At 40.5% G+C, this 17,058-nt stretch overlaps 1 long non-coding RNA gene across 1 annotated transcript in view; it reads left to right on the forward strand.

Moving 5' to 3' along the window:
- Positions 1 to 17,045, forward strand: part of LOC138513590 (uncharacterized) — a 224,497-nt gene extending 207,452 nt beyond the window's left edge. The window contains exon 4 of the long non-coding RNA XR_011281775.1: positions 17,021 to 17,045. This is a non-coding gene — a long non-coding RNA (uncharacterized lncRNA). The remainder of the gene's footprint in view (positions 1 to 17,020) is intronic.
- The last annotated feature ends 13 nt before the right edge of the window (positions 17,046 to 17,058 follow it).

Genomic DNA, 17,058 nt, shown 5'->3' on the forward strand with positions numbered 1-17,058 from the left:
ATAGAAATTTTAAAATACTCACAGTCATCAGCAACCATCTATGGTGGTGTTCAAAAACATGTGAGGGTTTCATCCATATTCTGTTTGAAAAGTGGCATTCAATGCTCCATCATAGTTCAAACATACACTCATGGGTGGATTACAGGCATTTTCACGAGTGTGTACATGGACCTTTGAGTGAAGAGTACGATCGTAAGAAAAAGTGGTTGGTGCATGGCTCCCCTCCTCACATAGCCCTACAAAAGATTTTGTTCGAGCAAACACAAGAGATTTGAAGGGCCTAACTGAATTTTGTCACACTGGTGATTTGGAAGTGTTCCATAATATGTCCCTAAAGGACTGGCCTAAAGGTTGCATTTCAAAATTGATGGGATGGAGGCCAGAGCAAGGCTGGTTGTACTTACAACACAATGATAATGCGGGTAGAGAACAAGCTAGAACAGGAGGTGCTTTTGGTATGCTTCATTACACAATGGTGATTACAAAAACAAAAAAGCAATGGCTGGCTAAGCCAACATTAAAGCATATGCGAAATATCAGCCATTGACTGTGCTGGCCATGTAAACGCACTGACAGCAGATTATGATTCAAGACTATGCCACAGAACATTGCTAATATGGTTAATCCTCCAAAAGGTGAAATTGTTGAAAAATTGACTGCAAGATTCAAATGAAGTGGTGTGGTCTTTAAAATGTCTTCCCATTCAAGTGTGCATTTAAACAAAAACAAAATGTTATCCTATACAAATATAAATATTAATTTTAACTACATATTTTTAAAAACATAACATTGTTATTAAATGTATTTTCCAGTACGATAAATGTGAGTATATTTTTATTGTTAGATGCATATTTGTATGTATTTTGGGGTGTTTTTTTCTAAAAAATATTTTTTTTACAAATGTGAAAGGACAAAATGTTCTTTCTGTACTTATTGGTTGCAATCATTGCCAGGTATATTGATTGTAAAAATGAAACTTACATTTAAGTGTTATTTTATTTTTAAATTTCAATAGTGAAAAACAAGAAAAGGCACATAGGTACCAAGGATAGCGCTGACACATTCGAATCATTACAGCCACACAGGTGTGTTATGTGACTTTAAGTTGTTCTTTGTTTTTCATAATGCATGTCTAAAGAACCAAAGAAGATGCATTTCCTACCATGATATATACATACATCAATATGTGAATATTATATAACATACACAAGGGAGCACTTTAAATGTTTGGCCTAGGGTCTAGTAGAATACTCTGGAAGGTGGTGCAGTTGTATAAGAAGGAAAATCCAGCCTTCCCAACCTCCATAACAACTACACTCAATAAGAAACTCTACACCATACTGACATTACAAAGTATATGTTAATATTAATGTTAAAGGTATTTGTACGGCACATCATTACCACCGGATTACTCTGGCGGATTACTCTGGCGGATCTGAAAAATAGGGTGTGAAAAAAGAGGGGGGGTTACTAGCATGTAGTTGGAATAGGAAAGTGAGGCTTGTGATGTCCTGTTGGCAGCTTCAGTTCGGTTTGCTAGTCGGCGTGAATTCCCATGTGCTGTTGTGCCGGGCTATGTGTTGTTAGTCTGTAGTTGCAATGTGGTGAAGTATGTGCGGGTTGCTGTGCAGAAAAGTGGTTGTGTGAGTTTCTGTATGAGAAGTGTATGCAGAAAGTTGAGGTTTTAGAGTTGGGTTAGCGGGGCAGGCCAAGGACAGACAGGACAAAAAGCATTAGTTGAGGTCTTGCTAGTAATTGTGGGCGAGGGTCTGCACTTGGACAATGGAGTGCAAAGTGGTTTTCATCATGCAACAAATAGGTACTTTGATTTTAAAGTATGCTGCAGATTGCATTTCATGGAAGCTGATTAGGATAGACAAAGGTCCGGTTTAATGTGTAGGAAGTGACTTATGATACTTATTTGTATTTTCAGGGAAAGCGAGTAGCGTTTGTATGTATGTATTTTGTTTTTGTCCGACCGTGTTGATGTGTTGGAGTGTAATTGTGAATGTGCAAAGTAGCTCTGTCTGTTCATGTGATTAGGTATTTTATTATTTGTGTTTATGGTGATGAGAATATGTATCTTTTCTTGAGCACATTGGACCGTTCTGGACAAGAGATTAAATATAATTCTTTGGAATTTACTCAGAATGTTGTGGTAATGTTTAAATGATTTGAATTTGATTTGGAAAAGTAATTCGTTTTTTCCATCTAAAAAAAAAGCATTTCCTCAGATAACACTGACTGCATTACATGGAGATTCTTGGAGCTGTTTTATAGAATGACCTTCGGCTGTGAATCTGCTTATTTTTCAATGCATCTAACAATAGTAGGAATAAAAATCGAAATATCATGGAATTTGGTTTGCTGGAACGTAACATGAATATATTAAAAAACTGTTTTCTATAAGAATACTAAAGTTACATGGATGGGGCATATTGCCGATTATATTAGATTATTTGTGTAATGAAGTCACCATTGACCACAAAAATAAAAAAATAAAGAATTGACAAAGCTATCTCAAAGAATGACACGCAGAACCAACTATAAGATCTTTGGACTGTGACTTCATTGGTAAGTCAGCGTAGTTAGAAAATGATCTGGATTGAAAGAGGCCAATAGTATATGTGACACAGTGGTGCCAATATTACGAACAAGGTTTGACACTGGATGCAGTAACTATACATCTGGGCCTCTTCTTCATCCCAATTAGTCAATGTTTATGCCCATGTGTGGTGCCTGACCAGGTACAGCAGCAACATTCCTGACATTGAGACAGTCTATCACTGCATTTTCTCTGTAGCATTGCAAAGGCATTGAAGCATTGAAGCACTATAGACAGACTCTTCCTCCACTCTTCTTCAATACCTCTATGACAACAACCACTTCCTCCCCTATATATAATGATCTGCATCTATATGTATCCATTTCTCTATATCCATCTATCTCTTTTTCTCCATCTCTATCTATGTATCTCTATATCTCACTGTATTCATCTGTCAATGTCTGTCCTTACAGACCTGTCTTTGCTTGTCTCTAAATGAACAGTTCCATTGAGCTCCATCGTTCTCTCTCTCTCTACAGCTCTAGTGATCTCTCCATATGTATATGAATCTCTCCATGTACCTATATCCATCTCTGACTCTGCATCTCCAGTTCTCCATACTTCTCCCTCTATGACTCTCCCCATCTACATTCATCCCAATGCATTTCTCATATTTACCTAGTTGTCTATGTACACATATATCTATATACATCCCCATCTATGCATTTATCTATGTCAATCCATAGTTCTCTATACATGTAACCTTATGTATCTCTTTATATCAATCTACATATCCATCTATATACCATTATACATTGCAAAGTATGCATGTCTCTATAGCTCTATATCCATCTCTCCCTGTAAATGTAACTGTATGTTTCTCTTTTCATAGTTAACAATCTATCTACTCTGTAGCCATCTATATTTATTAATCTCCCTGTATGCATCACAATATATCCCTCTATCCATTTATCTGTATACATCTTTCTCTATGCATATCTCTGTCTCCATATGTATCTATCCATCTCTCTCTATGCATCTGTCTATATCTCTATCCATATCTCTCATTATTATTGCACTTATTTCGATATCTGTTACTCAATAAACCTGTCGCCCCTAGACATGTTGCCCCCACCCTCCATCTGTATGTCTGTCTGTCTCTCTGTATGTCTGAAGTATTGTGTCTTTCATCATATGTAATGTATAGCCTGCTATAATATGCAGCCTCACATGGCCTAACAATACCATTTTATGGTTGGTAGAGTCACCATATGTAGGGTAAAGCAGCCCCAAAAGTCTGAACTCAAATGACCCAACACTGCCAGGACCCAGAGCACAAGCCCCATATCTGATATCCTGCACCCACCACCCAGAGCACAAGCCCCATACCTGGAATCCGGCCCCTCAACCACCCAGAGCACAAGCCCCATACCTGGAATCCTGCCCGTCCACCACCAAGAAGCTAGAGCGCATGTTCCATGCCTTGAATAATGCCCCCCACCCGCTGCCAAGAGCACAAGCTCCATGCCTGGGATCCTGCCCCCTATCACCAAGTCTGTAAGCCCCACAAATGGGATTCTGCCCCCCAACAGCAAGTGCAGAAACCCACTACTGGGCAGGTGTTGGTCCTGACGCATCAACACATAAGTGCGTTTGCCTTCTGTTTTATGCTGGCTTCCTGCATAGAGAGGATGCCAGCAAGGCAACTCAGGCTCACACCTACCACCTGGCGTTCGTGTGGGGCCTGCAGGGGGGAGGGTGCAGGTACAATGGGCGGGACATCATTTTGGTGAAGCGGGTGCCCTCCCTGACCCTACCCTAGAGATGACACTGTGTAAAACAGTACTTGGTTTTTGCAATTGTAGACCAAGATGAGACTATTTTTTGAACCGTTACTATTTTATTGAAATAACAGTGGAAATTGTATTGAATTCTTGTTGTTAGTATAGGACATTGTTTAAATTGGGTTAAAACAAATTAGTTGTTATTCATTTTACCCAAATGAATTCGACTGGAAAAATCAGTACTAATCTCTTTGCAATGTAAAAGTGGCAGACCTGGAATAACACAAGAACATTCTTCTGCATGCGCATTTAGTTTTGTTTGATTACTTAATAATTTAACATGGTTTAAGAATGTGCATATTAATAGTAACGTGTGAAGTGAATATTATATTCTGGTGAAGAGTACAAATATTGTCTTATTTTTATATGAACTTGTCACAATTGAACATCTGCAGTCATTTTGAATTTCTCCAGTGAAGGCAAAACCAAAAGCAAAATGGACCTTGGAACTGTGATCACTAAAAAAAGAGGCTCATTGTAAATTGGCCCTGATTCCCTCATGGTACAAATTCCAAGGATAAAATATAGTACGTAAGTAAATTGAAGGAAAAATATAAAATGGAGTTGAAAGAAACAGAACAGACGAAATACAAGTTTCTATTTGTAAGGCCTGTTGTATGAGAACGACCTGAGTTTTACATTGTTTTATGGAAACATTTCCATTTGCATTTTACATTGTGAGAATGGAAAGTCAGCAATTCATCTAACTAATGTTCTCTGTATTGTTATAATATTTATGTAAATGTGTGCTTGATGAGAAATGCTGTGACACTTTTATCTCCAAGTTGACGTAAAGACAACCCTTTTTTAAAACTGTAAATATAATGTTGTGATGAGTGGTGCAATTCAAACTCTTTCTCCCCCACAAGCACACTCTCCTCACCTGAGCTGTCCGAGTTGACGGTTTCTTGTAGACATCGTCATGCAAGGTAGTCTCTTTCCTTCTTGTGATGAATGTGCTTGTCACGGAGAGAAGCCACAGTGTCCGCTGGATAAACAGCTTTCCGTGACTCCCCTTCCGGAACCAAGCCAGAATCAGGGAAAAACCCAAAAGGGAAAAAACCCTGCGGAGCAGTGTGACTCTTCAATCCCAGAATAGTCGCTGAAGAGAGCAATGGAGCGAGGCTGATTGTTGAGTAGAAGAAGTCCAATCGTCGAGTCAGGAGAGACGGAGGCTCCTTGTGGCAGTTAGAATAAATGGCAATGGTTCCAGAAAGAGGAAAAATAGTTGTGTAGCTAGCCAGCTCGGAGGAGCCAACAGAAAAAGAGAAACAGGAAGAATTCCCAGAAATCAGAAGAGATAGAGCGATAGAAAATAGGCATACCGGAGTACCGCCGGAGTAGCGGAAGTAAATGGAGGCGTTCCGAGGAAGGAAACAGGAAACACAGGAACAAACAGGAAACCCCCTGGCAGATCCGGCAGAGGATCGGAGCGAGGAAACCCGGAAACAGGAAGTGTCCAAAGTGGGTTGCAACGCAGCGACTACCCAGAGGCGGGGAGTTTAAATACTTCCAGCGGCGCTGCGTCACGTAACTGGGACTGGTGACAAGAACACAGAGAAAGGACTAAAACACTCTACCTCTATGTCTCCAGCTCCAACGCGGATACAACCGCCAATTACGGCAATGACCGTGATGGCGGATGACAAATGTATGCATAAAAAGTTATGTTTTATTTAAATGTAGTTAATTGTGTAATTTATTTTGACAATGGTTACTAAAATATATTTTTCCTTTCTTAAATCTACATAGTTACATCATAAAGATGTGTGTATGTCATGACAACCACCTGCCCGCGAATGGGTTCTTCAACCAGAAATGGAGCATCACCATTACAAATGGACAGTGATATCCATCTTCTGGGACGATCGTGCCACCCCAGTTTGCCCATATACGGTGTCAGTCATCCGGATACATGCCAGCGTTTATTCAATGACGACATGCGTATAGCAATGTTTTGTTGCCGATGTGTAACAAAACCTTTTTTCTCCCAAACGGAATGCCTTGTGCTCCGATAGAAAATAGATGATAGAACTGAATGGAAATCTATTTTACTCCATGGAAATTTCACTTGCACCATTCAAGTACTGCGATTAAAACATCGAAAAATGGAATCGGAAACAGCATGGAATGTAAACGTTGATCTAAACATGATTACTATGGCTTGGAGTAAACAATCTGTTCTTCAATTGATTATGTGCGACTAAAGTTTAAATGTCTCTGTTGGATGTATTCAACTGTTTCCATTGCATTAAGAAATATAATGACTTTGTACATTCCCGACTATGAGTATTTATTTGAAAAGTGTAAGTTGTTTTCTTCTTTTTGTGAAAAGCAAGTACACATTTACTGTGCTAGTATGTCTGTGAGCCTTTGTGTGCATCTTCCATGTTTTGTGTTGGGTAACGTGATGTTGTAGTTGATGACAGAGGCCATTTGGCTACTTTGTGCACCAACGTCATTAGAAGAGGCGTAGTATATCGGTTTGACATATCGATGTCAGCTTGAGGAGCAGGTGTTATCATGTACTGCTGCCAGGGCACTTGAACGTAGGGCAATTTATCAACAGATAAGATTATCACAAGATGGTGGTTTATGATCCGTGAGGTCCGCATTCTAAATATCAGAAAATCAAAGGTAAAATGCACTGGGAAAGAAATCTGATAGGGCATGTATTTGTGAGCATATATCGATCTATCTATTAGGCCAGTACAATTATTGAGAGAACTTCCCTTTAAGATATGTTATTTTGTGTTTATGATCCAATAATATATAACATCCAGAACATGTTAATGTGTGTGTTGAAAATAAATCTTTAATCGGTATTTCCCTTCTTTATTTATTTGACATCCCCCCCCCCCCCCACTTCCATTTTTCTATTTTTGGTCTGTGTCTGGGGAGTTTTCTTAATGTGTCATCACTCTGCTGCGCTTTTTACACTATATGTATTTACATCATTGTGCATGTACAAATGATTGGTGTTGTGTGTTGGTGCAATTTAGTCTATATAAACATTTTGTTGTGTTGGGGACAATGGGCGCATGCTGGAGTTTCTTGTGCTGGAATGTTAAAGGTGTAAACAACCTGGTTAAGAGGAGAGAGATACTGACGTTTATAGGTTAAAAAACATACAGAGCAAGGTATTCCTACAGTAAACCCACTTGACCAGGGATCAAGCTGGTTATATCTTGAATAATTTGTATGTAAGAGAATTCTCAAGCTATTTTGCCAGTAATTCTCGTGCTGTCTCTATCCTGTTTAGGAATGATTTGAGATATAGGATTGAAGGTGTGTGCGTCGATCCTGATAGGAGGTTTGTTGGGCTTAAATTCCATGTAGAAAATGTGTACCTGACGCTCTTGAATATTTATGCACCCAATGTAGATCAGGCTGCTTTTTAGAAAGAATGGATGAACCCTGGACAAGTTGGGTAGTATGGTAGTGGTTATTGGGGGGGACTTTAGATGTGAAAGTGGATAAATCTAACCAGACTGGTTCATATGCCGAAGCCAAGGCTAGGAAAGGACTTTTGAGATTGTTAAATAAGTGGGATTTGCATGACATTTGGTGTGATTTTAATAGTGGAAGTAAATTTTACACTTTACACTCGGCTCCTCGTGGGACATCTTCACATATCGACTTTTTTCTGATTAGTAGGAACCTCTGCAGAGATGTTTGTAGAGTTGATATTGGTGACGTTGTGATCTCAGACCACGCCCCTATTGAGTTAGCTTTAGATGGATCAGCGGGTGATTTGAAATCTAAAAAACTTTGGCAAATGAATACACAATTGCTCAGTGATCCAGAATTTGCCGGCCAAATTCAGAGGGAAATCTCCATATTCCTGACAGAAAATCTGGATTCAGTTGACAAGTTGGCAGTAGTTTGGGACACTTTGAAAGGTACAATCAGAGGTACAATTATTTGTTTTGCTTCATACAAGAAGCAAGAGAGAGAGCAAGTTATGGTTGGGTTGGAGGATGCATACAAGACAGCTATGAAATATTATTATGATAGTCCTAGTGATGAGAGTATGTTGGCTTTGTCCCATGCTAAAAATGCTTTAGACTGCAAACTTTGCCTCAAAGCACAGACATATTTATTCTATTCAAGGCAGGCCTTCTGGGAGCAAGGGGACATGTCAGGAGCATTACTGGCGAGTCATTTAAAGTGACAGGAGGGAAATAGGCAAGTGCTGTTTGTTGTTGATGGGGTGGGTGACATTTTGAGGAAAAAGGAACACATTTGAATGAGTTCAGATAATATTATACTTCTCTATTTAGAGATGATGGACTTGGGTCTGAAGAGGAGTCTTTGTTCGATAGATATGCTGAGTCTAAGAGAACAAGATAGGATGGATCTTGATGCAGATATTATAGTTCAGGAAATTGAAAACTCGATTAGGACATCGCTAAGTGATAAGTGCCCTGTGCCTGATGGATTCCCAATAGAGTTCTACAAGATCGTTTGTCAGGTCCTGGCTTCTTTTCTTGTACAATTATATAAGGAGATTATACATACTGAGGTGGTTGCTGAGTCTATGCAGATAGCGTTAATCACGGTTATTCCTAAACCAGGTTTAAATGTTGATGTTAAACTCTTGGTGAAAGTGTTCGCCAGAAGACTGAATGGCTTACTTCCTAGAATAGTTCATAAAATCAGACAGGGTTTATATATGGCAGGAATAGTTATGATAATTTGCGTGAATTGCTAGATGTCCTCTACATCAAAAGAAATCTGTTGACTCTCATGCGGCTGTCAGTATAGATGCAGAAAAAGCTTTCGACAGGGTGAGTTGGGTTTTCCTTCGTCAAGTAATGCCTAAAGATAACTGTGGACCACGTTTCCTCGAACTTTTTAGAGCTCTATATGGTGGTGCGAGTGCAGCCATGATTGTTAATGGCTGTATTTCATATTTTTTCCAAATCCAAAAAGGGACTAGTCAGGGCTGACCTTTGTCCCCGTTGTTATTTGACTTGTTTATAGAGACTCTCGTGGTTGTGCTGAGGAACAATCCGAATAATAGCGGTATCCTATTTGGGAATTACACTTAGAAGGTCTTATAAGCAGACCATGTTTTAGTGTTGATTTCCAACCCAGAGCTCTCATAACAGGAGCTTTTGTTATCATTGCAGAGGTTTGGAAATATCTTTAATTATAAGGTAAATGTCTCAAAGACCTTAGTTTTTCCATTTCATGTCAAAGGGGGCTATTTAATATAGATCGTGAGGTGTGGGCTGATTCAGGCAAGTATCTGGGTGTTCATGTTGACAGGGATGTTGAATCGCTTCTTGTCGATAACATTCGACTGAAACTTGATTGAAATAGACATACTTTGCAGTAAATGGGAGTACTTAAAATTGACTCTTTCGGGCAAGGTTAGTGTGGTGAAAAGGACTCTGCATCCAAAATCATTATATATTTTCAGTATTCGTCCTCTGCCGCTCCAGAATAAACTGCTTTTGCGTATTAATAAATCGATTAATAGATTTCTGTGGGGAGATAGTGGCCGTGCGCGAATTACCGAAAGATGTTCTTCAAAGAGTGGTACATCTGGGTGGCTTTCGCTACCCAGATGTAAGGTAATATCATTCAGCATTTGCATTTCATACTCTGCATCGTTGGATTATGATTGACCAAATTGACTGTGCAGGTTGGATTAACATTGAGAGGGAAGCTGTTTCACCTATGCTCCTTGATGTTGTTATATTTGCGGAAAAAAGATTGCCTGTCAACCGGACGACTCTATTCTAAAATATGTGATAAAAGAATGGAAAAGATGGAACAAGAGTTGTGGTGAAAAATATGTACTCTGTGCGGATTCTAGTTTGTGGAAAAACCCAGCTATGCAGCAGGATAATTGTGCTTTGTCATGGATTTCTGGGCAAAAAGCAGGCATTTGGAAGATTGGTCAGGTTCATGATTGTCAGAACATGCTTGATTTTGAATTCTTGTGTTTTAAGTATAAGCAAAAGGCAGGAGAAATGTGTCGCTATATTGTATTGAAGGATCTCTTTGCTGATATTCTATCACCATTAAATGCTGCAATGCATGCCTCACCTGTGGTTTTACACTTATCAAAAACCATGCCCCCAACAGCTTCAAACTTATATAAACTTATTATGCCTCAAGAATTTGCAATGGCATCACATTGTGGTAGAAATAATTGGGATGTAGATTTGGGCTGTTTGTTGTCGGATATTGAGTGGAATCGCTTATGTGCGGGCCGGTTAAGCATAAGGTTGATTTGGAACTACGATATACGCAACAGCGAATTAATCATGACTTGTACAAGTATCCATGGAAGATCTGGTCAGGCAAAATGCTGTGAAGAAGTTTGCTGGGATTGCAGAAGTGACGTTGGCACCACCCTCCATATGTTGTGGTTGTGTAGGAAAATTCAATTGTTTTGGGATGGCGTGTTCCAGAGAATCAACTTGGTCTTAGACCTAACCCTTCCACAAGACTTATTGGTGTATTATGTTTACTTACCTCTGATACTGTTTAGACCAGTGGTAAACATTTTTGGCATACAGGGCATTATTGGTTGCTAAGAGACACATTCTGAAATTCTGGAAAAGTGATACTCCCCTTGTGTTGATGACTGGCTGCTGAGTATGTCGCTTCTCTCTAAAAGAGAGAGAGAGAGAGTGACTTTCCATGGTAAGGATTAGCATCACAAATATGAGATGATCTGGGATGACCTTTATGCTTAGCTGTTTACACTTGTGCCCTAAGGTTTATTTATTCTGACCCACCAGTTGCATCTGTGTGTTTAACTTCTTTTTTTTCTTTTCTCTCTCTTCTTCTTCTCCCCTTTTGATTTTAACTCTTTTTCCGCTATGAATACAGTGGTTGAGATACATTCATATCTGTTTTATATTTATGTACAAAGAAATTATTGTTCTATAGTATGTGATCATGTACCATTTAAAATAATGAATAATTTGAAAATGTAAAATAAATAAAAATAAATAAAGCTTCAATTAAGCATTAAAAAAATAAAAGAAATATTTTTCGATATTTTTGCAGCAAATCAATTAGTTTTCATTACTAAGGTGCACAGATATCTGTTGCATGCATTTTGATTAATTTCTGTCTGTCCTAAGAGCGGTTTTGATTCATCCAATGCAAAATCCTTTTTTTATGAGAGTCTAATATTGATATATATATATATTGATATTTAATTTCTTTCACGCTCGTACACAAATGTTTCGACAAGGCAAGGGAGGGGAACAGGGGAGAACAAAACAATGATGTCACTAGGCCCAGTGATATTGAGAATGAGCAAGTCCATGGGAGAGGTGGAGGGGGAAAAGTGCATGGAAGGGGAGAGAAGTGGAAAGTGTGGAGCAAAGGAGAAACAGATAAATAATAATAAATAATAAAGGCAACAATCAGTGGTAGTGCAGCAGGCAAGTGGCAAGTGCTGGGTTTAAGGCAGCAGACAGGGTAGGTCTGATAAGTGCAGGAAGAAAAGGGGGGACTGTATGGGTACAGATACAGACCCCAGTGCAAGGGGTGGCCCGGAGGCAGTGCAGGAAGGTGGCAGGGTGAGCAGGTACCTGGGCTCGGAAGACAGAAGGTGGCCAGGTGCACAGTGCCAAGAGAGAACAGATCAGCAGGGGAGAGGGCGAGCGAAGGCATAAGCAAAGAGGAAGGTCTTGAGCTGCTTCCGGAACCGGAGATGGTTCTCCTCAAGTTTTAGAGTGGCAGGCAGGCTGTTCCAGAGGGAGGCCCCAGCCGAAGACAGAGATCTATCCCCAGCTTGTTTCTTTGAAAAACAACTGACCCTAAGGGAGGTAGAGGTAGAGGAGCGAAGAGCTCGAGAGGGGAGGTATTTGCGGAGGGATAGCTGAAGGTATTTTGGACCCAGGCCCCAGAAAGTCTTGTGAACAATGCAGAGGGTTTTGAATTGAATCCTTGCATCCATTGAGAGCCAATGGAGAGATTTCAGAGATGGAGAGATACAATCCCAGGGCTTGAGGCCAAGGACAAGTCTCTCAGTCCTGTTCTGGATTAGTTGCATATGGTGGAGAGTAGAGGCAGGTAGATTTAGAAAGAGGCTGTTACAATAGTCCAACCTAGAGAGAACCAGAGCTTGGGAGACAGTAAGCTTCTGGGGGAAGGAGAGGAAAGGCATAGTACCTCTGAGGAGGTGCAGTAGGAAGCTTGACTTTTTAGAGACATCAGAGATGTGGGCGGAGAAGGAAAGTGTGGAGTCAAAGATGACCCTGAGGTTCCTAGCCGCGCAGGTGGGGGTAGGAATAGGGCCAAGAGAGGCTGGCCAGAGAGTGAGGGGAAAGGATGGTGAAGGTGTGCCGATGAGGAGGATCTCTGTCTTGCTGGCATTCAGACAAAGATCATTGGTGGCACACCAATCTTGAATGGCATTTAGGCAATCAGAGATAAGAGAGGGAGAGGAGGTGGCCGAGGGCAGCCTGAAAATGAGTTGAGTGTCGTCAGCATAGCACTGGATATTTGAGCAGAAAATGGCAATGCAGTGGCCGAGAGTTGCCAGGTATTGGTTGAAAAGCCTGGGCGAGAGGTTAGACCCTTGGGGAACAGCACAGGTAGAGAGGAAGATAGATGATTGGAGGGACCCAAGTTGGACCTGGGAGGGTCGGTCAGAGAGGAAAGAGGTCAGCAGGCCAGAGCCTGATCATTGATACCCAGGATATCACGGAGTCGGTTGAGCAGAATGGTATGGTTGACCGTGGCTAAGACAGAAGAGAGATCGAGTAGGATGAGGACAGAGGGAATGTTAGAGTCAAGGTTGGAGAGCAGATCTAATGGAAGAAAAAAGACGTTGGTATATATCCAAGATTAATATTTCACATTTGAGCTGATAATCCTACAACAGGGAAACCTACAACAGGGAAAAACAACATCTTGGATTGGGTTTTCACAGGAAATCTCAATAACAACATTGACCAGACCAGGCCATGCATATGTTCAGACCACTTTATCATTGACTTCCATATTCTACCGGCTGATCCCTCGATGAAACCAAAGCACCACACCAAGGCAGTCACCAAACGCAATTTCAAAAAGGTACTTCTTCAAGACTATCAAGTCTGTCTAGACTCTATTATGGCAAATACAACTAGCAAAGACTCTGATAGTGCTATGGTGTCTTTGTTCTCCAGTAACATTTGTACAATGCTGGACAAAGTTGCTCCCATAAAATCAAAGTTAGTGAGGGACAATCCTGGGCACCAGAAATGGTTTACCGCACAACTCAGTACCTTAAAAAGACAAAAACGCAAATTGGAATCTCAATGGCTGAAACAGCAATCAGAGGAAAACAAAATTGCTTGTAAAGAAGCTGATAAAATCTATAAATGTAAAATAGAGGACACAAAAAAGGATTTCTTTAATTCCATGATTAGCCAATCTGCAAAGCCTATTGGAAACAATTTTGAACTTCTAACATTTTGAGAAAAACCAACGGCATCCCAAGTCTTATTCCAACCTACCAGCCAGAACGGCTCTGCAGTCCAGGCAGCTTTTGAGGCAAAAATCAACAACGCAAGAGATAAAATAAAAACATCTTCAAATATGACCATTAAGCATAATCCCGTTCAAACTCCACATCACAGAGCCCCTGAACAGCCCCGTTTTTTCGTCCTATCCCCTATTTCTGTATTAGATATGAAAACAATGTTATCCTCTGTGTCCTACATCATCTTCAGAAAACGTTTTTCCACCCAAAATAATCCTCGATCATAGAGAACTTTTTGCGCATTTCTTGACAATATTTGTGAACTCCTCTTTCAGGGACAGCCTGGTGCCTGTTTCAATTAGGACGGTTACAGTCATACCACTCCTGAAGAAATCGAATCTCAATCCAAAGGATGTTAGCAATCTTAGATCAATTACAAATTGCAACTTGCTTCTTAAAATCCTTGATAAATTTGCTAAACTGCAACTGTAAAATTATGTGAAATTCAGCATCATTCTGGATGATAGACAATCAGGCTTTTGGCTTTCATACAGCACAGACACAGCTCTGATTGACCTACAAACCCATACGTTAAAAATCATGGACAAAGGCAAAAATGGGTTGCTAATGCTGCTTGACTTATCTTTGGCTTTCGACTTAGTAGATTATGAATATATTCTGTACTCCTTATGCCATCTGGGTCAATGTTCAAAAGAAGCCGTCAAATGGTTTTGCTACTTTTTAACAAACAGGGAGTCAAGAATCAAATGGGGCCCAGCCTGCCCCCCCCTACAGTGCCCATCCTGTGCCGAGTCCCCGGGGCATCATGCTTATCGCCCCTTCTGTTTAATTTATATACCAGATCAATTTGCTCGCTCTTGGATGGCCTGACGCTGACGACACCCAGCTGGAACTAAATGGCAACTATGCCCTAGATTCCGCCAGCTTATCTAATGTCTGCAATCAAATCGAGACATGGAAGTCCAGAAATTGGCTATGCCTGAACAGGAACAAAACAGAGCTTCTCCTGTTTGGATCGCGGCAGACTTTGGCCAAATTAGACATTGACTACAAATTCTTTCAAATTGGGAATAACACTATCCATGTACAAAACAAGGTTAAAACCGTGGGTGGGCAGTTAGAAGCGTCATTGAATGCAGATGCCTACATTAACCAATTGAGACAAAATTGCAATTGCCATCTTCGCTTGCTCAAAAATATACGCCCCTACATCACAGAAAACAATTGTGCAATCATTGGTCAAGCAACCATCTTATCAAGGCTTGATTATTGCAATTCTCTACTGATAGGAGCCTCACTTTCTGACCTGAAAAAATGCCAAACTCTTCATAACAACGCTGTACGTGTTGTCAAAAAATCTCAAGAAGGTCCATCATTTCAGATGATAGAATGAACCTACATTGGCTCCCAATACAGGAACGCGCACTTTTAAAAAGTTGTACTATGGTCCACCGATGCATTTCAAGACCAGCCCCTTTGTATCTAAAAACCTGGATTCCTCGCTACGTGACTAGCAGGATGCTGCGCTCCTCCAACCAGTCACAGGTTCTCTGCTTGGGCTTTCAACAATCAAGGGGACTGCAAAGATCTTTTCCAGTCAAAGCAGCAAAGTTTTGGAACACACTGACCTCAGCATTTCGACTGGAGACAAACCTAAAACCTTTCTAGAAAACACTAAAAACTTTCCTCTTTAACTAGCCTACTACATCTAGTAGGCCTTTCTTCTGTCTCCCGACTCTAAATGTCCCATTCTCTATGTTCGTATTGAATGTGTAATTGTCGCGACTTGATGCCCACGGGCTCTGGCGCATTATAAATGAATAAATAATACATAAAATAAAATAATAAGCAACAAAATAATCTGAAAGTGTAGGTCATTTAAAAACATTAAACAATGTCGAGTTGGTATACAATCAAAGTTCTTTACCTATTATTTCCTGTGAATACTAAAGTTAGATTGCTTGAGGAAAGTGGCAACAAAACAGAAAAGCACACAGGGAGGATGGGTGAATGAGAGGTGTGCTGGAAGAGAAGGTCCTAGGTTTCTAGTTTAGTCACACGGAAGGGGAGGTCCTACGTTTCTAGTTCAGTCACACGGAAAGGTAAGTCCTCTTTTTCCAGTTAATGGGAGGTCCTACTCTTCTAGTTCAGTCACACGGAAGGGGGGTCTTCCGAAACCAGTCCAGTCACATGGAAGGGGACGTCCTACGTTGCTAGTTCAGTCACATCGAAGGGGAGGGCCTACATTTACAGTTCATTTACACTATGAGAGTGTTGTGGATGGAGGTCACTGCATCTTTACTCCTCACTCTTGCCAGTTCAGTTTTGGAGCCTTTGCAAACCTGCTCACAGAAGTACCGCTTCTACTTTTCTCAAGCAGAGGAAACTACTGCTTGATATAGAAGTTGGCAGAGGGAACTGGGGGGATCCAGAACAAATGATCAGTTCATCCATTTTCTTGCTGCTGGTGTGCTGGACCTATAACTTCCATTGTAATTGTTTATTTATAAAGCGCTTATAAACAGGTGAAGTGCTTCAAAGTGCTACACGTGTGCACCCCATTGCACTTGGGTGCCATTTCCGATATAAGAGGCTTAGCACACAGCCTTGGTGTTTGTATTTTACACTAGCCCTTGGCTGTAATAGCCTTTTTGATGTAAATAGGCTGATTGCTGCTGCTTAACAAGATTTGCTTTTAATGTGAATTGCCAGGTATCTTGCAATTGCTAAGTGAGGACCTCACCATCCTCCTCTAGTTTACGTGTTGTGATTGGCCATTTATCTCATCTTGTTGATGATGTGGGAGCCTATAGTTGAATATACTATGCAAATTAGCTCTGCGACGGGATGAGAGTGGGAATGTCGTGTTCTTTTTCATCTGCTCCCATCACCTCCTTCCCCGACCCACTACCACTATGTCTTCTGCAGATTGCATGGAATGGCTGGAGGTGCCAGGCAAATAAAAACCAACCGGCTTTTTGAGACCAATATATTACCTGGCTGAAGCAAAACGACTGATTGATACATTGCACCTGTTACAACAATACACTCCATGCTCACACCCATTACTCCAATGTTCTGATTCTTTGTGTGTGACACCCCTCATTTTACTACATCACTTTATATTTCATTCATCACTTACAATACCTATTTTTCTAATTTCAGATTTCCTAATGTTTTACCAGTGGAACTGAAAGCAGACT

Source organism: Ambystoma mexicanum, chromosome 12 (assembly GCF_040938575.1).
Source record: "Ambystoma mexicanum isolate Mex_15411 chromosome 12, UKY_AmexF1_1, whole genome shotgun sequence".
In the NCBI taxonomy this organism is placed as follows: Eukaryota; Metazoa; Chordata; class Amphibia; order Caudata; family Ambystomatidae; genus Ambystoma; species Ambystoma mexicanum.